Source organism: Sus scrofa, chromosome 1 (assembly GCF_054392235.1).
Source record: "Sus scrofa isolate SSC_HxYL_T2T_F1_AM1 chromosome 1, Sscrofa_HxYL_maternal_Yorkshire_Landrace_v2.0, whole genome shotgun sequence".
NCBI lineage: Eukaryota > Metazoa > Chordata > Mammalia > Artiodactyla > Suidae > Sus > Sus scrofa.
The window spans coordinates 10,299,939-10,324,735 of NC_139383.1; the positions used below are offsets into that span (position 1 = coordinate 10,299,939).

The window sequence follows — 24,797 nt, forward strand, 5'->3', positions numbered from 1 at the left end:
AAGAAAAGTGGTGTCCAAGCAAGGCAGTTAACCTAGTTTTAACAATGAGCAAAAGATTTGAATAGACCTTTTAACAACAAAGGTATACTAATGTCTAATAAGAACACAAAAAGATGTTCAGCGTCATTAGCCATTAGGGAAATGCAAATCCAAACTGCAATGAGATATCAGTACCCACTCACTAGGATGGCGATAATCAAAAAGACAGACAATAGGAGTTCCCGTCATGGCGCAGTGGTTGGTGAATCCAACTGGGAACCATGGGGTTGCGGGTTCGATCCCTGGCCTTGCTCAGTGGGTTAAGGATCCGGCGTTGCCATGAGCTGTGGTGTGGGTCGCAGATGCGGCTCGGATCCTGCGTTGCTATGGCTCTGGTGTAGGCCGGTGGCTGCAGCTCCGATCGGACCCCCTAGCCTGGGAACCTCCATGTGCCGCGAGGGCGGCCCAAGAAATGGCAAAAAGACAAAAAAAAAAAAAAAAAAAGACAGACAATATAAAGTGCTGGCAAGGATGTGGAGCAACTAGAACCCTCATACATTGCTGATGAAAAAAAATAAAATGATATAGACACTTGGGATAACAGATTGGCATTTTCCTAAAAAGTTAAACACACACTTACCATGAAACACAATTCAAGCCTATGAATCCACTCAAGAGAAATGAAAACATATGTCCAAAGATATGTGAATGTTCACAGTGGTTTTATTCATAATGGCCCTAAACTGAAAGCAACCCAAATGTCTATCAGGTGACAAATAGATAAACAGCACGTGGTATACCCATATAATGGAAATCTACTCAGCAATAAAAAGGACCAAGTAATGAAACATGTTATAACATGATAACATTTTTTTTTTTTCTCTCTCAGCCCTGACCCTGGCATATGGAAGTTCCTGGACCAGGGATCAAATCCGAACCAGAGCTGTGACCTATGCCACAGCTGCAGCAACACTGGATCCTCAACCCACTGTGCCAGGCTGGGGATCGAACCAGCGCCTCTACAGAGACAAGCCAGATCACAACCCATTGTGCCACTGTGGGAACTCCCTAATGTGGATAAATCTTAAAAACACATGCTAGATGAAAGAAGCCAGATGGAAAAGACTACATTTATGTGATTCCATTTATATAAAATGTCAAGAAAAGGTAAATTTACAGAGACATCAAGCATGCCAGTGATTTCTTGGGGCTGGGGGTAAGAAAAGGGATTAACGGCTAACGGGCAAGAGGGAACATTTTGATGTTATGGAAATGCTCTAAAACTGGTTTCTAGTGATGGCGGCACAACTGCATGCTTACAGTTTCTATGGCATGTAAATTACACTTTGATAAAGCTGCTAAAGGAAAACCCAGTGGCATATGTCTTCATTGGAGTGGGTCGAAATAGTCATCTGAACTTTTTATCTTGGCTTCAGTGCTGCCATGTATTTCAAACATGTAACCACATCCACAGATGTGAATAATACTTCACAGTTTACAAGGTCCTTACAATTTCAAATTTATTTGCGCTTCACACCAGTCCGGTGAGGTAGGATGAGCAAGTATTACATAAAAGACAGTAAGCACTTTTCTTTTTTCTTTTTAGCTTTGCTTCGAGAAAACTTTAAATACTGAACAGAGTAAATTTAAAAATCAAGGCCAATCTGGATAATGTAATATGAATAAAGGGGATAACAAATATTAACTTTGCCCCCAAGGACTCCAGATGCTTTTGCAAAGATAAATACCCTCCGTTTACCAAACTATTCTAAACAACAGGTAAGTCCCCAGCTGGAGACTTGTTAAGGTCAACAGATTTGACTGAACAACCTCACCTACAGACCCACCCTCTTGTCCGGCTGCCTGGCTGAAGCCAGTGGTAGTGGTCCACTCTAAACATTTGCGTTTATAAATACTGAAACACATCTCATATAACTATATACACAATTAAGCACACAACAACTAACATTACAGGAGCTAATATCCCCTGGCAGAAACAAAGCTGCCCCCCAAAACAGGAAAAGAAACTAGTGTAAAAATTTGGTTCATAGCAAATCCTTCACTACTATTTCTCTTGAAAGCGCAAAAGGAACTTATACAAACAATTCCAACTTAGCCTGAAGCAGAGAATGGCATGTTTAAAGAAATGAGACTTATACATAGAGTGTCCAATTATGTACTTTGAAAATGTATGCAGCATATGCACAAATATATCCAGACTAGTTTAGAACCACATGAACCTCCCTTATTTTGACAGTCAATACACAAGGCAGGCCAAAATCACAGACCTTTGTTATTTCATGCTCTGGGCTTCTGGATCAATCTCTTACCACTTTCTGCTCAAGGAATTAGGTGTGAAAAGAGCTCTCAGCGGTGGAAAAGGACCAAACTCTTCCAAATCAAAGTTTCAGCCTTCCACTATCAGCCTCAGATTTGCTAATCTGTCTCCATGACATGCTTATGCAAGCTCTGCTTTCCAAGGAAGGCATGAATGCTTTGTGTATTTTAGTATTTTGTCTCCCTGTTTGACCTCCTGAAATCCTTTTGCAGGAGACAAGTGTTGTTTAACGATGTTTCTATGATCTTCGATCTAACACAAGCTCTGTTTTTTGACTGTGACTGAAAGTGAACCAGACTGGACTAGTCAAAATAAACATAGAAATATTCACCTGATTTTGGTCAATAGTTACTTTTGGTATTTTCAAGTTGTAAAAGTTTTATGTTCATTTATATAATGCAATACATAGATTAGTGGAAAAAGCATGTGACTCAAGGCCAAGAGAATTGTGTTTGGACCTGGAATCTACCCCGGTAACTGCAGTGAAGTCCCTCATGTTCCAGGACCTCAGTATTCTGAACTGAAAAGAAAAAAAAAAAAAAAAAAGATCAGAATTTGGAGGTGAAATAGTCTCTAAAGTCCTAATCATAATTTTATAATCATTTCTTGAGGTGCTACTGTTAGTCTACAACATAAAAATATTTATCTAAATAACTTCATTAAGGTCACATGTATTTTGTGCTAACATGCCCTCTGACTTTTTCTGTGGTGTATTTTTTTTAAAGTAAGAATTTGAAACTTATAGACATAGTATCCATTTGCACTATCATAAAATGCCACAAAAATTGCAGCTTGAGAGAAAGAATGATAAAGATAGGAGCCAGATATTGAGTGAGATTTCACAAACACAAAAGTAGGTACATGTACACAGTTGCAAGGAAGAGGTATCTCATCTCCAACAGTGTCCTTTATTTATTTTCTTTTTAATAAGTCTTACAGTACTACACTGGCTTTCACACTTTCTAGAGCTCCTGTATTCCTCAAAGGTGCTTCTGTGGCCCCCTGAAAAGGTCGAAAGCACTAAAACCTGCTCGTCCCCTGGCTATGCCCCAACACTCTGTTTTTATCTATTTTAGTTATTTGGCTTCTGTTTAATATGTTTTGGGGGAAAAGAATCCTTGGTTAAATGCAGTCTGAAAACCGCTACACGATATAATGTAAAAGATTTTTCTTCGATGCTGTACTTTTAAAAAGTGTTTCATTATTATACATACCAGTTAAAATATAAATCATCCTACAAGTTGTTCCAGCAAAGACCAAAGGTTAGAAAATAATCTTATGCTATATTTAATTTGGGAGTCCCAGCACAAATCATCAAATACTTTAATAACTATACAAATATTAATATTTGATACAAGTGATCTCCCAAGTTGCAGCACAATCATAACCCTGGATTGATAGGGGGCTAAGTGGGAAAATCCTGTCGAGAAAATCGTGAGAAAAGGGAGAGTATTTAATGAAACAGCTTTGATAGTCTTATTATAAAATTGATTGATATTTGGTGTAATCTTTGCCAAAAAGAATTTTGAGAAAAGGAACAATCAGTAATTTAGATTACTCCCCCTACTTTCCCCTTCAATCCACTTCATCTACTTCTTACTCTGTGGATGGTCCTTTGGTCTGTTGGTTATAACTATTTTTTGCCCCATGATTTAAACAATTAAGAGTTGGTTTTTAATTGTATTTAAGGACACATGTCAGTGTTGATTTGCAAAGGTGTAAGAAAAAGACTGCCCCATTGTGAATACCATTAACTTTCGAAATTGACTCAGAGAGCATAAGGAAGAGTAAAAACGAAATATAATCTTAGGATCATTTTCTCCATGACTTTGAACCTTATTTACCACTCAGATAGGTTCTATGTTATGGAGAGCCTTCGTGAAATAAAGGATAAATTATTCCAGCCAAAGGGTTTTCTCATTTCAGTTCCCTAAATGTCCGTATTTTCCCCATTATAATAGATAGATTTAGATTCCGCTGTAAAATGCTTTGGGGACCACTGTGATAAAGGCCCATAAAAATGACCACTATATTGGAATAAAGTCGAAAGGGTGCCTTTTCTCCTTGCAGAACACCTTCTAATAAATAACTGGATGTAGAGAAGCAGCTGGTGTCACCGTGAAGATCACTGTAGAATGTGCTGGACGGTCATGAGGAATGGTGTCATTGCTCAGCTTTTTTCAAATCCCATGGAGGTGACAGCATGATATTCTTGTCAGTTTGGGCTTGTAGATCTTTGGGGTCTGACTTCCAGTAGGTTGAGATCACAGCACAAAGCAGAGTGAAAAAGATTTCCTTTATTTTTGATAAGCGGTTCAGCTTCTCTTTTTGCTTTCTTCCTGCGGGAGAGCCTCTGTTTTTCCAAGTTCCACTCTGTTCAAAAGGAAGGCATTCCGAAGATCAGCAAGCTCATTTCATGGTGGCAGAGCCTTCCATAGTTTCCACTCCCACCCGTTTGTTGTTGTTGTTGTTGGGAACCTGATGAGTGGGCGGATCTTCCAGAACAGGATTTTGGTGTCACTAAGGGGGAACCCCAGCGGGTTGGAAGGAAGCCACCTTATGCCACCTTCCTTCTGCTGCTCTAAATTCCTGCAGATCTGCAGGTACACATGCTCAGAGAAAAAAGCAGGAACTGCTGACTCTCCCTGACACTCTAATTTTTAAGAGTCTTAGAAACTAACAATGATTTTACTGGAAATGTAAAAACAGAGAGCGAGGACAAAATTATGATTCCACATAAAGATAAGGGAAACAGAACAGTAAGAATGAATTGCTTTCTTTAGGATCAACTTAGATTTGTGCAGTATGTTCATTGTGACTGTACTATATTACTTTAATCCTAAGAACTCGATTCAATGCCTCACTTCTCTTTTACTATTAGCGAACTAGGTTTCTAAAGGGGATGGGGGTAGAGGTAAGGGTGCGGATGGCGGGAAGCGTGTCCTGAACCTGCAGCCCAGAATTCAGTGACCTCTTTCCTTATTCATGCGAAGGCACCACGTAGCGCTGGCACCAAGCTCGCAGGATTGCTCCAGAAAAACTTTGGCATAGGCCACAGAGGAGGAGAAAGTTCCACAAACAACCCCAAGATCCCTGCGCCCAGGTCTCGTTACACCTGGTTTCTCAAGAGCAGATTGCTTAGCCAACGTTAATAATATAATCCCAGAGGACCGCCAGGGCAGGAGGCTGGATTCCAAACTACCTTTGCCCTAATTTATTGAGGGCTTTAAAAGTAGAAAATAAAACTTTGAACTCAACTCATCTGAAGCTTTGTGAGTCAGGTGTGCTACCTGCCTTAAGGGGCAGCAAAGATCACTCAAGTTAAAGTGACAAAAAAAAAAAAAAAAAAAAAAAAAAAAAATTCTGGGAGCTGCAGAACAGAAAAGCGTGTCCAGACCCGACACAGCTGGTTCTTACACCGCATTAACTTGGCAGCAGGAGCAGAAGTCCCCGGCTCTGCCCTCATCCTTTTCTTATGGGTAGGATTTCCCCTGCTTACAGCCCTTTAATCCTCCTCCTCTCCAGCCATCCAGAGTCTAGAAAAAAGTAACCGTGGGGGGAAGGGAACAGAAAGAAAAGGATGAGAAAAGGAGGAAAAGGACCAAATGAAAACGACTTCTGAGAAAGAGCTAGAGAGAAAAACAATCGGTCAAGGGTGAAATCACTTGTAACTTACGTAGTATTGAAACTTGAGTTTAAAAAGCTAGCTCTGCAAGTCTGAGCTAGTCAGTATGACTTTATACAAACAGCACGACCTACTAAACCCCTTTTCCTTCGCTTACCAGGCAGATATTAATAGCAACCCCATGCCCATGAGTGACGACAAGGTGAGTTAATTTTCGTACAAGTGCCTAGCGTGGTGCCATATCATGGAAGGGGATGAATTTAACTCTGAACCGAAGATCCCGCTGCTGTTCCACAGAAGCAACTGAATGCTATTTTAACCCTTTTAGTTACAGGGAAAGCCAGGCCCAAAAGGGAAAGAGCGGTTTTTGGCCACCCAAAAGTGGGGTGGACTTCCCTCCCTCGCCCTGGGAAGTCAAGCTTCCAGGCTTTTCTAGAGGAGGGCCTGGAGCAAGGGCTGCCTTCGGATTTTTCCTTATCGCTGAATTCAGCTACTAAGCACCTTCCATGGAAAGGGGAGGCACCTACCAGCAATGCCTACTGGCCCAGTGGGTGGCTGTGAGGGAGTGCGCGCGCCCGTGTGAATGTGTGCGCGTGCATGTGCTAGACAGGGCAGGCTTTGGGTCGGGAATCCCTCGGTTCCCCGAGGTTCTCATCAGTAGTGCGCCAGGATGGAGGCCCTGGGACGTGCCTGGCAGATGACTGGTGTTCTTCCCCGCTGGCCGACCCTGGGTGGGCTGGCACGGAAACCGGTTTCCTTCTCCCCAGTGCCTCCTTGGCGGGCGCCTGGGCATGGGGTGGGGAGGCCTCCCAGTGCCCCGCCCCTCGCAGGCCGCTCCTTTCCAGAGGAAGCGTATAGAACAGGACACAGGCATCGGCTTCTGAACACCGGACGACGACTCCCCAAGGGCGTGTGGTGTGTAAACAGAATGGTTGTCAATCAGGTCGCGTCTGTGTTCCAGGAAGTGAGCGGTGGACTCTGGGAAAAGGAAGGTCTCTTTGCTGGGAGCACACGCGCCCCTCCATAGATGTCATTGTTAATTTCTGGTGGTCGTCACCTTTTCCAGTTTTGTTCTGAGTTTCTTTCTTCAGGCTTTTTTGAGAGCCATTTTACCCTTGTCATCTTCTATTTTCCACCTGCTGAAACTGCTGAGAGCATCAGGAGTTAGAACTTATCAGCTTTAAAAACATGAGTTTTTAACCCAAAGATTGGGGTGAATGGGGAACAGAAAAAATGAGAACTTCTGAGCTCTCCAGCATTCAAGGCAGAATGCATGTCCGTTCAAATCACCCGCATTTGATTCTCTGAGCTGGGCTTCTCACCCCCAGGGTATAGCCACTTGGGACAGGTCCCCCCTTATTCTTTTGGAGGAGACAGTGGTTATTTCACAAGGGATGGAGCGATTTATGTGCACAATTTAAATAGCTTTTTTTTTTTTTTTTGAGCTCTGAGGAATGCAAAATGCAGCAGGACTTGAAGGTACAGTATACTTGAGGGAAAACGTGGAATGCACCAAATGTTTTCCTTTCCTTCTTTTTAAAGCTCGTTTAAATCTATTTCACTGACGAAACTGTTTAACCATGTGCAAATGTGTAATTCTGCCTCCTGACCAAGTCGGCCAGGATTGGGATCATCAGCCCTGCCAAGGCTGGAAGCACAGGGGCTTAGACACCCAGGGGCTTCCCTGAGCTGTGGAGTTCCCCCTAAGTTTAGAATAGGAGGAAAGAATAAAAATGACTACTATTTTTTTTTTTACAAGTTCAATGCCTTTCTTGAAACCCCCTCTTAAAAAAAAATATGTGTCTTTTAGGGAAGGGGGGGTCATACATTTTCATTTTTTCCCCAGTGAAGATAGTCTGGGTTTTGAACATAATTGGGTAATAACTGTAATCAGATTTTCTCTTTTTTTTTTTTTGGGGGGGGGTCTAAGGCCGAACCCATGGCATATGGAGGTTCCCAGGCTAGGGGTCAAATTGGAACTGTAGCTGCTGGCCTACATCACAGCCCATAGCAATGCCAGATCCTTAACCCACTGAGCGAGGCCAGGGATCGAACCTGAATCCTAGTTGGGTTCAGGTTCATTAACCACTGAGCCACAAAGGGAACTCCCAGATATCCTCATTAAGTCATTTCTGTTTTAGCAGAAATGAAATATTCTGGTTTGGAAATGTTTTTGTCAAAAAATATATACAAATATTTTAAGAAATTAGTCCAAAAGTCCATGATTGCACCTTCTAGAAATGAAATTAATTACATTTCTAGAGGTACACCTGACTTTAAATTTTTATGTCATTGTATGTGTTCTCTTTTATTGTGAAACATTTCAGGCATATGAAAAACCCATGAAGAAACAGATAACAAACATCTGTACGCTCCCAGTCAGCCCAAGAGATACAGCATTTCAGGTATAATTGAAGCCCCCACCACACCACGCGTCCTTCTTCCTAATCTCATTTCCCTTCTTCACGTAAATTGGTGTTTATTATCCCTGTGCATTAAAATTATTTTTTGCGGAGTTGCCACTGTGGCTCATCGGGTTAAGGAAACCACACAGTCTCTGTGAGGATGTGGGTTTGATCCCTGGCCTGGGGAACTACCATATGCCAAGGGGGCAGCCAAAAAAGGAAAATAAAAAATTTAAAAATAAAAACACTGCTTTAATGGCTGCAAATCAGTTCATTGTAGGAGTAATTCTTTGGTTTTACCTGTTCAACATTCGGATAGTAATTTCTTGCTCTTATAGAGAGCAGCTGTGGTGAAGTACAAACTAAACATTTTGGGGGGCCCCACCCTCACATATGGAAGTTCCCTGGCTAGGGATTGAGTCCAGGCTGCAGCTGCAACTTATGCCACAGCTGCAGCAATGCTGGATCCTAACCCATTGCATCAGGTCAGGGATCAGACACATGCCTCTGCAGTGACGTGAGCAGCTGTAGTCATATCCTAACCCACTGCACCACAGCGGGAACTACAAAACATTTTTTGATTAATCATGGTAATTTTGGTGACTTAACCAGTCCTTTTGCTGGAGCAGCTAAAATCTTTAGGAATAAAATAAAAGCCTCTAACTTATTTTAATTGTTTTGATACTCCTCATCTTAATTGTCTTATTCCTTTCCCTGGCTGTAGAGGGGTTCTGGTAGAGAACTGTAACACAGTTTAGTAATCCTTTCTATAGGAGACAGGCACTGGGATTGTCTCAGGTTTTTGCTGTTGTGAACAGGGCTGCTGTGTGTGTTGACTAGGAGGAGAGCTTTCAGAGAGCTTTAGCTCTTCCAGCTCCAGCCATCAAGTGCCAGTTTTGTGACTGAACAAGTTACATCACCTTTCTGAGTTTCAATTTACATCATCTGCAAAATGGAGCCAGCAGGGGTAATAACTGACATTTATTGAGGGCTTTTGACAAAGCACTGACTGCTCTAAGTAGTTTCCGTGAATTACCTCAGTTAATACTGACGACGTCTCTACCATTACTCCCATGTCACGGACAGTTAAACTGAGGTAGAGAGAGTGTAAGTAAATCACCCAGATTACAATCAATAAGTGGCCAAACCGTGATTCAAACTTACAGGCTCTGCCCCCATAACCTACCCTCCACTTTTTTTTTTTTTTTTTTTTTTTGTTGTTGTTGTTGTTGTTGTTGCTATTTCTTGGGCCGCTCCCGCGGCATATGGAGGTTCCCAGGCTAGGGGTCGAATCGGAGCTGTAGCCACCGGTCTACGCCAGAGCCACAGCAACGCGGGATCCGAGCCGCGTCTGCAACCTACACCACAGCGCACGGCAACGCCGGATCGTTAACCCACTGAGCAAGGGCAGGGACCGAACCCGCAACCTCATGGTTCCTAGTCGGATTCGTTAACCACTGCGCCACGACGGGAACTCCAGCCCTCCACTTTTAAAAGACATTTGACCACGCTCGCTTTTTCAGTCTCCTTCTCTCTCCACATCTTTTCCTGCTGAACCGTTTTCAAGTTGTCGACATCTTGACATTTGACTCCCAAATACTCCAGGATTACTAATCCTAAGAAAATTAACACTAATTTAATATCCCCTAACTTACAGGCTCACAACATCTACATTATATAATGTACTTAGGAAAACAACAGCCAAGATGTAGGGTATACGCACCAAGTTTACTAAATACAAATTGTTCTTTACCAGCTTTACCCATGTAGACACCGCCACCCTCTCACTAATTTGTATGAGAGTTTCTGTATTTTCACACCCTCATCAACACTTGGTATTGTCAGACTACAGATTTTCGCTAATCTGATGGGGTGTAAAATGGTGTCTCATTGTGGGTTTAATTTGCATTTTCCTGATTATTTATGAGGTTGAACTTAGGAGACCATTCTCCCCACCCCCCTTATGTGAAATGCCTGTTCATTTCTTTTACCCATTAAAAAAAAAATTGGTTTGTCTTAAAAGCTTTTCTTTTTCACAACATTGTAAATCAACTATACTTAAATGAAAAAAAAAAAAGGTTTTCTTTTTAAGATGGAAACTGGCATGACAAATTCTTACTGTAACCTCGAGTTACTCAGTAGCTTCGCATCGCAAATAAATAGTCCATGGAGAATGGAGCTGAAAGTAGAGGAATGCTTTCCTAAAAGTGATTACTTGGATATTTGGATTTCAGAGGTAGAAATGAGGCATAGAGCTTCATGCTGAATAGCACAATATACCAATACTTACAGAATTTCCCAGGATAAGTAACAGAAATAGCAGCAGTGCTATATTTAAGCAAGAGAGACGAGTTGAATTCCGTGTCCTATTTCCCACCTGTCCTATTTCCGGGCGTTGAAATCTAAGTTATGAGGATGCTTGTAGGAATGAGCTCCAGCCTTTGTGACTGTCCTTCAGATGGTGAGTGGACTTCAGTCATTAGTGGTCCGAGTTACTCCATTTTCACCAGGACTGAGGCACGGAAAATCAATAGTAGGATCGTTTAATAATGCTCCAAAGACTTGAAAAGAGGCTGTGAAGAGAGGTTTAAACCCAAATAAAAGAATTTCAGAGTTAGGTGTTCCTGTACTTGTTGTTATTTTTCCTTTGACTTAAAGAGAACCATTTGCAGCTCTGTACCCCCGCTGTTAGCATGGAATTCAGCCTAGACTGTTAATCCAGATAGGACAGAAGATAAGGTGTATCAGCTTATTCATATGGCAGTAGAAGAAAATTTGAAAAGAAAATAAAGAATGATTAATCACTTTTCAGCATACGAATGTTAAGATTTGCACATTAATGTACAAATCACTTTACAGTGATTTATAGCATTTTCTGCTTCTTATCTAAATGACTATGGAAAATAGAACTATTCTTATAGATGGGGTAAAATGTACTGTTTACTACACTGTATCTCATTATCTTCAAGTCTTGGATGCTGTTTTTAAGATTGCAAATATAAGATTTGGAAATAGAAGCTATTGTGTTTCATTGCTATTGGGTCCATCCAGAAAATAACTTTTCTTTAAAAGTGATTTTATGGTGTACATTGATTTAGATGGGAGTGGAGGAGTTCCCGTCGTGGCTCAATGGTTAACGAATCTGACTAGGAACGATGAGGTTGTGGGTTCGATCCCTGGCCTTGCTCAGTGGGTTAAGGATCCGGCGTTGCCATGAGCTGTGGTGTGGCTCGGATCCTGCGTTGCTGTGGCTCTGGCATAGGCTTGGCAGCTACAGCTCTGATTCGACCCCTAGCCTGGGAACCTCCATATGCTGCGGGTGTGGCCCTAGAAAAGACCAAAAAAAAAAAAAAAAAAAAAAAAAAACACCAAAAAACACACAAAAAAACATGGGAGTAGGGAGTTCCCGTCGTGGCGCAGTGGTTAATGAATCTGACTAGGAACCGTGAGGTTGCGGGTTCGGTCCCTGCCCTTGCTCAGTGGGTTAACGATCCGGCGTTGCCATGAGCTGTGGTGTAGGTTGCAGACGCGGCTCAGATCCCTCGTTGCTGTGGCTCTGGCGTAGGCCAGAGGCTACAGCTCCGATTCTACCCCTAGGCCTGGGAACCTCCATATGCCGCAGGAGCGGCCCTAGAAATGGCAAAAAGACAAAAAAAAAAACCAACCAACCAACCAAACAAACAAACAAAAAGACGGGAGTAGAATTTCATCAAAATTAATAGAATTAACTTAAAATAGGGCATTTTGTAATATATAAATTATGCCTCAATAAAAAAAAAGAAAGACTTGTCAGGGAAATGACAATGCAGGATCACCCTTCTGGCTGGTATTCCCTCCAGGAATTAGGGAAGGATCTTCAGGACTGGTCCAGGATGTCACGTCTGTCGTCTTGGTGTCTGGGTGAAAATCTTTGCCATCATTTTGAAAAAAGACAGAAGGGCAGGGTCTATATTTTTAACTGCCATAAACTTAACAACACAAACCAGGAGTAAATGCTCAAACTGACATGGTCCCCATGGCCTGCCTGGACTGGGAGAGATGTAATTAGAGCCCGCTCTCTCTCCGCTCTGGCCAGGGTAAGGAGGCTAGCTGTCTGGAAAAGCATACGGAGGGGAATTGTGGAAAGCATCCACATTCAAAGTTTATTCCAGTTCTCTTTGCATCTAACTCTTTGCCTGAGTAAGAAAGGGGGAACAAGTAGGTGAAAGTAGGTGGGTGGTTTCTGCTGTGGTACCTCTCATCTCCCCTGCTCCTCTCCCCCTCTCTCCTTCTCCTCTTCAGGACTGTGGCCAACACCAGGGCGTGCAGGGACTTCCTTAGTTTGAGACTTTCTGAATGGGAAAACTCCCAAGGGGCGCTTTTACCATTTGCCATTTACCCAGGTGTTTGCATGCCAACACGTCGGAGACCCAGTGATCAAGTGTACCATTTTGCTTTCAGAAATAAAATTTTATTAGGCAAATCATTTTTACTTGTAAATATTTTAAGGAAACAAGACTCTTCCAAAACATATATACTAACCTCTATGAAACGTCTACTTTAACCTCTGTAAAAGGTTGAAACATCCTCAGAGTCACATAATCCTTCCTGCACTTTCATAGCAATCTTTTCTTTTGCAAGTTCAATTCATTTTCTCTTCTAGAAACCTCTGCAGATAGATAGTACCAGTAACTGAAGACAAACTGTGTTCAAATCAGCTTCCGTAGGTTTTATTTCCTACTTATTCACACTATATCTGTTTTGTGTACAATTCGTTAAGGGGTAGTTTTTGTGTGTTGCCTATTTGTGTGTAATTACCCTTGGATTAAATCATTTTTCTTCCCTCACTCCCTCTCTTCCTCTTTCTCCTCCTCTTTCTTTTTGAATCTTTTGGCTGAACTGGCAGCACACAGGATTTCCCTGGCCAGGCAGGGGTCAAGCCCAAGCCACGGCAGTGACACTGCTTTACCTGCTGTACCGCAGGGAACTCTTCCTTTCTTTATATCTTTCTGTTTCACAGTATAGAGAAACACTGTGAAGATACGTTGAAGCCTTTGTACCTGTCGTCGGTCCTAGTTTCCTCCCTTCCTCTCCAAAGGTGGCCACTATTGTGAAATTGGTGATTATCTTTCCTATCCTTGTTTTTATATTTTTTCTTCACGTATCTGTCCATTAGCAATATTTTATATTGATTCATATTTTAAAATACATTTATATTCATATATGCATGTATCACTCAATAGGATGTTTTTGGGTTTTCTATTTAGAGTTTACTTAGAATTTGTAACTCGGTTTTTTCCCATCCTCTTCATTTCTTGCCTTTTATTGGATTGTCAGTATCTCAAGTTCTCTTTTTAATTTCCTTTTTTTTTCTTTTTTGATTTAAAAGTTATATTTCTATTCCTTTACTATTTATTCTTAGAAATTCTTAACAGAATGTAAAGTTAGTCAATATGTCTGTTCTCCTCCAAACCAATACAGGACTGTATGAGCTTTTAATTCAGATCTTCCTTTGCAATGTCCCATGTAGCTATTGACTGGTGTCTTAGTATTACTTTTTTTTTAAAATTAAAGTATCGTTGATTTACTATGTTGTGGCAATTTCTGCTGTATAGCAGAGTGATCCAGTAGTGCATATATATATATATATATATAATAATGTGTGTATATATACATATATATATATATATATGTATATATACACACATTATTTTTCCTTATTATCTTCCATCATGGTCTATCCCAGGAGACTGGATATAGTCTGTGCTATACAGTAGGACCTTATTGTTTATCCATTCTAAATGTAATAGTTTGTTTGCATCTACAAACCCCAAACTCCCAGTCGTTCCCACTCCCTCTCCCCTCCCCCATGGCAACCACAAGTCTGCTCTCTCTGTGAGTCTGTTTCTGTTTTATAGATAGGTTCATTTGTGATCCCACATATAAGTGATATCATATGAGCATTACCTTATTTTAAAAATCCTCTCAAATTAGTTACCAGTTTTATTACCTAGAGTAAATCATGATTTAATTTTGTTAAGATGTTTACCAATTTCTTTATTCATCCTCATGTTTTACCTTCCATTTTTTCCTTCTGGATTCAGTTGTTTTTCTTACTGAAGTAAACCCTTTAGGAGATTTTTTAGGAAGAGATGTTGGGTGGTAAACTCCTAACCTTTGTTGGTTTGAAACTTCTCTTTCACTCTCAGTCTGGAATAAAAATTCAGCTGGGTATAGAATTCCAGGATGAGTAATATTTACTCTTAGCAGTAGAAAGATGCCGTTCATTTCCCACAGACATCTATAGTGACTGATGACAAGTTTGATGATGGTCTAATTAGATATTTTATTGCTTTTTGTTTTAAGGATGTCTACTTTGGTTGCTTTGAAGATTTTTCTCCTTATCATTGACCTTCTGAGGTTTCACCATAATACATTAAATCATGAATTTGAAAACTTATACTGTTAGGATGTTTGTATGCTTATGAAATCTGAAGATTTATTTATGTTTTACTCTTTTTCTGGAAATTTTTCAGGTGCTATTTTCGTTTATCTCTTACACCCTTCTGCTGTTCTTTGTTCTGTCTAGAATTTCTCCTTGATATATACTGAAACTTCTTTTTTTTTTTTTTTTTTGTCTTTTGTCTTTTTGTCGTTGTTGTTGTTGTTGCTATTTCTTGGGCCGCTCCCGCGGCATATGGAGGTTCCCAGGCTAGGGGTTGAATCGGAGCTGTAGCCACTGGCCTACGCCAGAGCCACAGCAACACAGGATCCGAGCCGCGTCTGCAACCTACACCACAGTGCACGGCAACGCCGGATCGTTAACCCACTGAGCAAGGGCAGGGACCGAACCCACAACCTCATGGTTCCTAGTTGGATTCATTAACCACTGCGCCACGACGGGAACTCCTTAAACTTCTTGAGCTATTTTTCATGGCTCTTAGCCACAGTTACATAGTTTTTCTGTCCTACATTTGAGAAACTTCCTCAAATCTATCTTCTGGTTTATGAATTCGTTATCATTTTTATACTCATACTTAACTATTTATTACCCTTTTGAGTGAGTTTTTAATTTTAGTGGTTATGTTTTTCATTTATAGAGGCTCAATTTGGTTCTTTTTCAAAGTTGTTTATTCTATTTTTATATAGTCTTCTTTTTTCGTTATGGTTTCTATGCCTTTATTTGTATCTTTAGTTATGTTGTAGGCATTTCATTGTTTTTCTTTCTTTCTTTTTTCTTTTTTTTTTTTTTGTCTTTTTGCCATTTCTTGGGCTCCTGCGGCATATGGAGATTCCCAGGCTAGGAGCTGAATTGGAGCTGTAGCCACCAGCCTACACCAGAGCCACAGCAACTCGGGATCCGAGCCACGTCTGCAACCTACATCACAACTCACGGCAACGCCGGATCCTTAACCCAGTGAGCAAGGCCAGGGATCGAACCCTCAACCTTACGGTTCCTAGTCGGATTCATTAACCACTGAGCCAAGACGGGAACTCCTTCATTGTCTCTTTCTGAGTGCGCTTTATTTGTTTGTTTTGTTTTTTTGGGCCACATTTGTGGCACATGGGAGTTCCCAAGCTAGGGGTCAAATCGGACCTGCAGCTGCTGGCCTGTGCCACAGCCACCAGCAACATGGGATCCAAGCCACATCTGTGACCTATATCATGGCAAAGGCGGATCCTTAACCCACTGAGTGAGGCCAAGGATCAAACTCACATCATCATGGATACCAGTGGGGTTTGTAACCTTTGATCCACAATGGGAATGCCCTCTGAGTGTTCTTTTATATGCAGCTTACTGAGTGCTGATTCTTCCCTCTGCCATATCTGTTGACTTCCCCAAGGTAGTTTATTCTTTGTAATTTTTGACTGTGAACTTATTTTTAATTTTTTCCTTCCCAGGAGATGTGAAAGCATTCTCATGGAGTGAGTGTACATTTTTATGGCTAGGGCTCGAGAGGTTTCAAATGTCCTGACTTGATTTTTAAATTTAATTTCTCAACTTAGGATTCCTGAGTCAAACAAGTAGTATAAATTCAGCACCCCCCCCCCCACCCCACAACTCAGAGCTGGAGATTCTGTTTCTCAAAGGTGTTTCTCTCCCATCCAAGATCCCAGACATTGGAGTTCCCGTTGTGGTGCAGTGATTAATGAATCCAACTAGGAACCATAAGGTTGTGGGTTCAGTCCCTGCCCTTGCTCAGTGGGTTAAGGATCTGGCGTTGCTGTGAGCTGTGGTGTAGCTCAAAGATGCGGCTCGGATCCTGCATTGCTGTGGCTCTGGTGTAGGCCAGCGGTAACAGCTCCAATTAGACCCCTAGCCTGGGAACCTCCATATGCCGCAGGAGCGGCCCTAGAAAAGGCAAAAAAGACAAAAACAAAACAAAACAAGATCCCAGACATATAAGACATCATTTAAGGACGCAACCAAACCCTACTATAGTGGTCTAAGTCAGAAGAGTTTTATTTATCTAACATAACAAGAAGGCTGGAAATAGGCAGAGCAGGGAAGAAATACCATCATCCATGTCATTTTCCTTGAGCTCCCTGTATCCTCCTGCCCCTCCATCCTCAAAGAGTAGATGTTATCCTTGTGCTTGTTTCATGATGGCAAGCTGGCTATTTCCACTTCTAGCCTCATGGCCACAGCCCTTGAGAGGAAAAGGGAGAAGAAAAAAACAAGGAGGAAGGGGGAGTTCCTGTTGTGGCGCAGTGGTTAACGAATCCGACTAGGAACCATGAGGTTGCAGGCTCAGTCCCTGGCCTCACTCAGTGGGTTAAGGATCTGGCATTGCTGTGAGTTGTGGTGTAGGTTGCAGACGCGGCTCCGATACCTCTACAGCTCCGATTCAACCCCTAGCCTGGGAACCTCCATATGCTGCAGGTGCGGCCCTAGAAAAAGGCAAAAAGACAAAAGCAAAAAAACAAAAACAAAACAAAACAAAAAACCAAGGAAGGGATGGCCTCCAGATCAGGAAAACCAGACTTTCCCTAAAATCTCTAGCCTGCTTCTGCTTACATCTTATTGGCCAGAACTGTATCACATGGTCACCCCTAGCTGCAGGGGAGGTGGGCTACACAGCTTGTACATAATACCTTGCCTTTGGGGTTTCTCTTCGTTTTTGCCACTTGGAGATGTTCTTCCTCTTCCTCTACAACTTGACTACTAAAACACATTTTTATTTGTTAAACCTATTTTTGCCTTCTGAGTCCTTTTGGAAGTTCAGAGGTAGACAGGTTCTGCTGTATTTCTCCAGCCTCAAATATCCACATTGCAGGGGGTTGGGGTGGGAGTGGGTCCTTCCCAGAGAAGCATTTCACTTGGTTTAAAAAGCAATTCTGAGACCTGTAGCTGGGGACACAATGCTCAAAATATGTACAAGAGGCAGTGGGGCAGACTATCTCATGTATTCCTTTGCTGTTAATTAATTATCCTGGTTATTCGCGCCACTGTCTACTTAAGCTCTCCTTCACTGCTGAGCTTAGTCCTCCTGGGAAGAATGGTTCCTAGCTCCATAGCAGCCTCACTGGTGCTGGATTCAATCTGTGGTTTCCTTTGGCTTATCCACCAATAGGCATCCATCTGCTTTCTTGTCTTTCATAAATTTGTCAAATTTTCTAATTGACTGTTGGCAACTTTTCTTGTTTAAGCACTATCCTGGAAGCATTAGATTTTGTGTGTCATCATTTCAGTGGGATTTTGGGAAGTAGGCTGAGTAAATGTTTATATGCAATTTGCAACCTTGAACTAGAAACTCCAAGCATGTGGTCATGCATCCTCTTTGCTCAGCACTAAGCAAGACAAGAGAATATGTATAATGTCTAATCCTTAGTACCAGTGGTATGCTGTAGCCAACTTTCACCCATTTGCAAGAGCCAGTTGGTAAAAATGTAAGAATTTTATGAATTGGTGACTTTGCTTTGGTATCTTGAAATTGACTCTGGTCGTGGTGTTTATACCACTGACATCAGCAAATAGCATGCATAAGCCCCCCCTCCCCTCCTTGAGAACTAGTTGGTAGATATTTGTCCACACGCCGCTAGTCTTTAGTACTAATCTACAAGACATATACCGAAGAAAAAAGTCCAAGTAAGACAGCCATCAAATGCAAACCAGAGTAGTAGACACTCCAACGGCTAAGAAATTTAGACAGCAGAAATCACTGTTGACTGTAACAGCTGAGGAAGCTTGGCAAGGTAGCAGCAGTGCAAACAGAGCATTGCTGCTCTAGTCAAAGGATAAGGGGGGTCTCTGAAGCCAGAGCTTGAGTTCTAGCTCTTTCAGTTACTGCTGTGTGACCTGGAAGAATGACTAAATCTCCCTAATAAGCATAATGATAGGCAGCATTTACTGAATCCGTATCACGGGTAGGCACTGTGCTAGGTGTTTTTCCATAGATGAACTTAATTCTTACTTTCATCATGTGCAAAATATTGTCTACCTCAAGGGACTCTTCTGAGTATGCCATGACATCATTCATGTAAAGAGCGTGACATAGGAAAAGCTCCATGAAATGTGTCTGTTTACTGCCAGATTTCTTGTAGAAGGTAAGCAGATTTTTCCTAAAAGGCCTCGAAAGATGGGTGAAATCTGGTTAAGTGAAGGGACTAGCTGAGGGCATTTCAGCCACAGGGGAGGTGGATCCGAAAGCACAGAGAAAAGCCAGACAGGCGCGTGGGCCCTGGTTCCCACGCTAGCGGGAGCGGAGCAGAAGTTGTCCTTGGGGTGGGGCTGTAGTTCAAACATTTGAATGAGTCAGATGATAACCGTCCTATGTTCTAAGTAGAGAACTGGACATTTCATGGAGCCATGGTAAGTTCTTCTTCTTCTTCTTCTTCTTTTTTTTTTTTGTCTTTTCTGTCTTTTTAGGGCCGCACCCTCGGCGTATGGAGGTTCCCAGGCTAGGGGTTGGAGCTATTGCCGCTGGCCTATGCCACAGCCACAGCAACGCCAGATCTGAGCTGTGTCTTCGACCTACACCATAGCTCATGGCAATGCCGGATCCTTTACCCAGTGAGCGAGGCCAGAGATCGAACCCGCAACCTCACAGTTCCTAGTCAGATTGGTTTCCTCTGTGCCATGATGGAAACTCCAACCGTGGTAAGTTCTTGAAAGGGCAGAGGAATGACTGAGATGGGATTTTAAGAATAGGAGTCTGGCTGGCAGGCAGACACTTATGCAAAATGAATTGCAGAGGGTCAAAGGTGGAAGCATGAGGTGGTGGAAATGGGTGAGAAATGAAAAGGCCTGGTCTGAGAGTTCAAAAGAGGGATCTGACCAAGAATTGTGTTAAAAAGACAAAACATCAAGATTATTTTATAAATGAATAAGTTAGACATATGTAGTCACAATACTTGTAAGAGCAATCTGGACCAGAAATTAAGAATAAGAAGGGAGGATTCTTTCCTCATCCACCCCTCCGACCTCCACCCAAAACAAACAAACAAAGCCTACTCTAATTTAAAAGTAAGAATATATATATTTTTAATCAGAGGACAGTTTTTAAAAATTAATTTATTATTTATTTTTTGTCTTTTTAGGGCTGCACCCGCAGCATATTGAAGTTTCCAGGTTAGTGGTTCAATCAGACCTGTCTGTAGCTGCCGGCCTATACCACAGCTCCCGGCAACGTAGGATCCGAGCCACATCTGCAACCTACACTACAGGTCATAGCAACGCTGGATCCTTAAGCCACTCACTGAGGCCAGGGATCAAACCTGCATCCTCATGGATACTTGTGAGGTTTGTTACCGCTGAGCCTTGACAGCGAACAGGGAACTCCTGTTTTTGTTATTTGTTAAACACGCATGTGGGTGTTGGTACTTTCTTTTAATTAGATTAAATTAATGTGAATAAACTTCTTGAGACTTTGTTTAGTTTTGCAACTGAATATCACTGGTATGTGTCGTTAATCTTGTTTTCCTAAATACCCACAAAATTATGTTAAATCATGGTTTGTATCACGGTTTGGAGTGCTAAGTTTTTCTTAAGCTCTGCAGATGGTGGAGAAAGGGGGCAGGACATGCCTCTGGGTGTCCACGGGGAGTGTGGCAGTGAACATTCGTGAGCCCCTCAGCAGCATCTCCTGTGGGGATGCTGTGCTCGGAGTGCTGGGACCCGGCCTCACTCATGCCCTTGTGTGACAGCCGGCAAGGACACCAGAGGGCTGGGTGTGGCACCACACCAGCCCGCCTTCTGCCAAACCATTTTGTGGCAACTGCCTGTGGCAAAGACCTCCAGTGACCTTCGTGTTGCTCAACCCAATGGAGGTTTCTTGATCTTCAACTTTATTTATTTCTGAGCAGCCTTTCTTTTTGAAAAACACTCTTTCCTTTTGGCTTCTGAGATGCCACATCTTCCTGATTGTTTTCCCTCCTCTCTGGTTAGCCCCTCTTAATAAGTTTGTCACCCAGAGGTTAAATTTTGGAGCTTTTCAACATTTGGTACTAACATCGTTCTCTTTTTCGCTCTCTCACTTTTTGTTTTTCCCATTTACTCTCTACCTAGCAAGCTCACTGTTATCCACGGTTACCATCTATATGCCAGTGATTGCTAAGTGTATTTCTCTAACCTGACCTTTCCTTTGAATTCCAGACCTGCAGCCAACTGCACACTCAACAACATTTGGCTGTCTCAAAGGCACTTCAGATTCAACAAGTTCTAAATCGACAGCACAATCTTTTCCCTCGAGGACAGTCCTTTTTTAGTTTTACCCATTTCATCATAAGTCACCAGCATCCATCTAAAATCTAGCCAGAAACTTAGGCATCCCCCCCATAACTCCATCCCCCTCTTCCACCAAGGACCCAAGTCTGTCACCAAGCCCTGAAAATTTTACTTCCAAAATCGCTTTTGTCTATATCTACATCCTTTTTTTTTTTTTTTTGTCTTTTTGGGGCCGTACCTGCGGCATATGGCGGTTCCCAGGTTAGGGGTTGAATCAGAGCTGTAGCTGCCAGCCTACCCCACAGCCACAGCAACTCCAGATCTGAGCCACATCTTCGGCCTACAGCTCACGGCAACGCTGGATCCTTAACCTATTGAGTGAGGCCAGAGATCGACCTTGCAATCTCATGGTTCCTAGTCGGATTCATTTCTGCTGTGCCACGACGGGAACTCCTGTATCTACATCTTTGTATCTCATCATCTCACTGTTCACCATTGTGCAATTACTTGGATTAATGTAATAACTGCCTAATTTATTTTCTAGAACCTGCTTTGGTTTCTTTTCAGTAATCTACTTTCTGAATAGTACTTGCTCATCTTTTCCAAATATGAATTTGGTCATATTCCCTCTGGCCACATGAAATCCTTTGTATCTGTGAGAATAAATTAGGTAATGCTGTAATAACAAACAACCCCAGTAATCTTATTAGCTTTCAACAACGGCAGTTTATTGCTCACTCAATAAACTGCCGTTGCTTTGCTCCATGGAAATTCTACTTCGGGATTCAAGCTGATGGAGCAGCGTCTATGTGGAACATTGTTGGTCATAATGGCAGTGACCACGACTGAACACAAAGTGTGATCCTCATGCTGGCTTTTAATGCATCTGCCTGGAAGGGACACACGTCACATTTCATTGGCCAGAGTGGGCCACAGAGTCTCTTCCGAGCTCAGCAGGGAGGAATGCACCATCTTCTCACAGGGAGAGACACTGGAGGAAGTGAAGCCAGACTATTTGGTGACCAAGGGTACAATTTCCCACACTCTTCCTATTGTTTTGAGGATAAAACTCAAAACCCGTACCAGTCCTCCAAGGCTCTTGGTGATGTTCAAACTCCCTAACTTTGCCTACCTCTTGGTGTCTGTGTTCTAACCACACTATTCTTTCATTCTTCGATCAGGCCATGTACCTTCTCTTTCTGGGTCCTTGAACATGCTTCTCCCTCTGCTGGTTTTTTTTTTTTTTTTTTGTCTTTTTTAGGGTTGCATCCACAGCATATGGAGGTTGCCAGGCTAGGGGTCCAATCAGAGCTGTTGCTACTGGCCTTCGCCAGAGCCACAGCAACGCCAGATCCGAGCTGTGTCTGTGACCTATACCACAGCTCACGGCAACGCTGGATCCTTAACCCACTGAGCGAGGCCAGGGTTCGAGCCCGTACCCTAATGGTTCCTGTTGGATTTGTTAACCACTGAGCCATGACGGGAACTCTGCTGCCAGTTTTTTGTCTGTCTTCTCAACCCCCCCACCCCCACCCCCCGCCCTATTTTCCACAATCTCTTCATGTTTCAGTTGGATCGTCACTTCCTCAGAGAAACCTTCCCTGGTCCCCCTGACTAGGTCAGGTTCTCGGCTTATGCCTGCAGAGAACCATATTCTTTTCCTTCAGAGCACTTATCTGGACTTTTAAGTATCAGCTCATTGATGTGATTAGGTGATGAATGTCTGTCTCTCCTGACTTCACTCAGATCCGTGAGAACAAGAACCATGTCTACTTTGCTCATCATTATAGACAGCATGCAGCACGGTGCTTTAAACATGGTGGATCTTCAGTGACACCTGATTGGATGAATGAAGGAGAACAAAGTTGAAATGCCTAGAATATTCATAGGAAGAATTGAGTGCACCTGGAGACTATTCATGTGGAACAGGTGAAAAAGATATAAATGTATGAAGAGCTACCAAGGGAGAGTGGGAGTAGATTTATTTTTAGTCCTTCAGAGAGTGTATTTACATCCAAAGTTTAGAAGTGAGAGGCAAGGCAAGGCATGGAAACAACCTCAGTGTCCATGGACAGAGGAATAGATAATGAAGATGTGGTACAGATATACAATGGACTGTTACTCAGCCGTAAAAAAGAATAAAATAATGCTATTTGCAGCAACATGGATGGTCCTAGAGATTATCATATTAAGTGAAGAAAGTCAGACAGAAAGAAAAATATATCGCTTATATGTAGAATTTTTAAAAATTATACAAATGAACTTATTTACAAAATAGAAATAGACTCAACAGACATAGAAAACAAACTTATGGTTACCAAAGGGCATAGTGAGAAGGGGGGAGATAAATTAGGAGTTTGGGATTAACATATACCCACCACTATATAGAAAATAAACAACACAGGGAACTATATTCAATATCTTGTAATAACCTATCAAGGAAAAGAGTCTGATAAAAATATATACATACATAAAAACTGAATCACTTTGTTGTATACCTGAAACTAACACAATATTGTAAATCAACTATACTCCAATTAAAACAATAAGTTAGAGGCAGTGGATCAGAGTTCAGTGAACTCTAAGAATAAACTTTCTGCGTACGTTGGTATCAATATTAGAAATGGTATGTTTACTCTATTGGTTCAAGTAAAGACCAGATGAGCATGTGTTGAATATCTCAGTAGACATTCTAGATAGCAGCAGTAATGGAAGAGAGGCATGTGTTTAATCCTTAAACTCCAAAGTGGCATAATTCTATTAGAAAACATAGAGAGAGAGTAAAGAAGGAGACAAGGAAATACAAGGCACCAGGAGTTCTTGTGGCTCAGCGGGTTAAGTACCTGACACAGTGTCCATTAGGATATGGGTTTGATCCCTGGCCTTGCTCAGTGGGTTAAGGATCTGGCGTTGCCGTAAGCTGTGGTGTAGGTCTCGGACACAGCTCGGATCCCACGTGGCTGTGGCTGTGGTGTAGACTGGCAGCTGCAGTTCCAGTTCAACCCCTAGCCTGGGAACTTCCATATGCCGCAGGTGTGCCCCACCCAAAAAAAAAACAACGAAAAAAAGAGGCATCAATTATAAGGCAACAGAAGTGTGTCTCTAGAGTGGCACAGGCAATAGGGGCGATACTAACGTTGTTGTCTCAGCCTGAGATGTGTGAGACCTGTTACAGAGGATCTTTAGGTAGGTCATCCTCAAACTATGCCTTCACCTGTCATTGCTTAAATAAATTGATCATAGTTGTGGCTCTTTTAGAGGGCCCAGAGAGTAGGCAAAGTAGTTTTGAAAGATAGCCCTAGAAAACTAAAAACTCCAACACGATCGAGCATGCCTTGCTAAATAGTGCTTAAGTAGCGGTAAACATTGAGACACAACATGAAAGCATATGTGTTAATTTCATTTTCTAACACTATTATATACGTAACATGTAACATACTTTTTAAAAAATTCCCCTTTTACATTTTTACCAGAATAAGAGATGCGTGGTTAAAAGAAAAGTATGGTTGAGCTTATAATGTTATATTCAGTAGATGTAAATCACCATGATAATAAACATAAGACCACGTGTTATAAACTATTAGTTCAAAAGAAATACACTATAATAGTTAAAAGGGGTTTTCTTGAAGGAGGAGCACTTAAATGAGTCCCTAAAAAGTGGAGTAAATGTTTATAGAAGGCTGAATGGGAAGAAATGCTGTGAATATGACTATCTCATGTTCTAGATCTTCTGAGACAGTTTGATTTCAAATATACCCCAATACATGGTCCTGAAAGTAATTACTGGAGCTGGTGCCCCACTCT

The 24,797-nt window shown here is 42.0% G+C and overlaps 1 protein-coding gene across 4 annotated transcripts in view; it reads right to left on the reverse strand.

Annotated features, from left to right (window-relative positions):
- Positions 1 to 684: 684 nt before the first annotated feature.
- Positions 685 to 24,797, reverse strand: part of LOC110259923 (uncharacterized) — an 85,101-nt gene continuing 60,988 nt past the window's right edge. Inside the window, exons 3-6 of one of the 4 annotated variants that reach the window (XR_014844189.1) lie at positions 10,638 to 10,920; positions 6,470 to 7,078; positions 5,735 to 5,853; positions 1,474 to 4,690 (exon numbers count right to left, since the gene is read on the reverse strand). The gene's annotated coding sequence lies outside the window, so the exon portion shown is untranslated. Of the gene's footprint in view, positions 4,691 to 5,734; positions 5,854 to 6,469; positions 7,079 to 10,637; positions 10,921 to 24,797 lie in introns of all 4 variants that reach the window. The other 3 variants (XR_014844188.1, XR_014844194.1, XR_014844190.1) reach the window with 3 other exon arrangements.